Genomic DNA, 958 nt, shown 5'->3' with positions numbered 1-958 from the left:
AAAAAAATCCAAAAAAAAAAAAAAAAAAAAAAAAAATCAGGATTGTATATAGCCAATTTTTTTCTAATAGTTTAACTGAAAGGTCTGAGTTACTACACTGCAGTGTTTAGCTAATCCTTTCTAAAACAGCTCATTTGGTCTTTTCCTCACCTCTAAAATTTTCAAATGTGCACAAAACTAAGTTGGAAAATGAAGTCTGTTGACCTTCTTTTTGACATTTTTAATGTATTGCTAACATAGTCAGCAGGATTATAGCAGTGGTGTTGCAACATGCCCAAAGCTTAAGTACACATTTGCTATGAAATCCAGCACTACACATGTTGTGCGTTAATGAACTCAGTGCTGAAATCAACAAATATTCTAAAGGGTGCAAATTACTTAGCACTACTGAAATTCTCTGCATTTGGAATAATGGCTCAGCTGCATCTCCCTTTCTAATCTACCCTAGACGCACAAAAACCAGGTTAAAAAAATATTAAGCTTCCAAGTGAAGAACTCAAATGACAGAAACTATTAGAATTAAATTAACCTCTGTGTATATATAAGGACACAGCTTTCATTACATGATCATGTAAACAATTATTTTCTGCCAGCTTGCTACCTCATTCAGTGCAAAGGATGGAGCCGTTCTCAAAATAAATCAGGGTTGTATAGTGAGGTTGTTGTCTGTAGGACCCTCTCTCGTGTTTCAGAAGTTGGAAGATAGAGTGAATAAAATAGGGGATTGCAGAATGACAGTATCAGTCTTATAGTTGAGGCAATTGCATAATGCCCTGAACTGGACTGCCTGTGCCAGTGGAATTCTTCTGCGATGGTAGGTTTCATAGTTTCATAGTTTCTAGGGTCGGAAGGGACCTGAGCAGATCATCTAGTCCGACCCCCTGCCATGGCAGGAAGAGCACTGGGGTCAAATGACCCCAATAAGGTGGTCATCCAACCTCCTCTTAAAAACCCCCAG

General features: G+C 38.1%; 1 protein-coding gene across 1 annotated transcript in view; it reads right to left on the bottom strand.

Annotated features, from left to right (window-relative positions):
* Positions 1 to 958, bottom strand: part of WWC1 (WW and C2 domain containing 1) — a 98,368-nt gene that overhangs the window by 17,889 nt on the left and 79,521 nt on the right. The gene's annotated exons all lie outside the window — the stretch shown is intronic.

Source organism: Gavialis gangeticus, unplaced genomic scaffold, assembly GCF_001723915.1.
Source record: "Gavialis gangeticus isolate Ggan-Ray unplaced genomic scaffold, GavGan_comp1, whole genome shotgun sequence".
Classification (NCBI taxonomy): domain Eukaryota; kingdom Metazoa; phylum Chordata; order Crocodylia; family Gavialidae; genus Gavialis; species Gavialis gangeticus.
The sequence above is the reverse complement of the archived record's forward strand: the minus strand, read 5'-3'. Positions and strand labels throughout refer to the sequence as shown.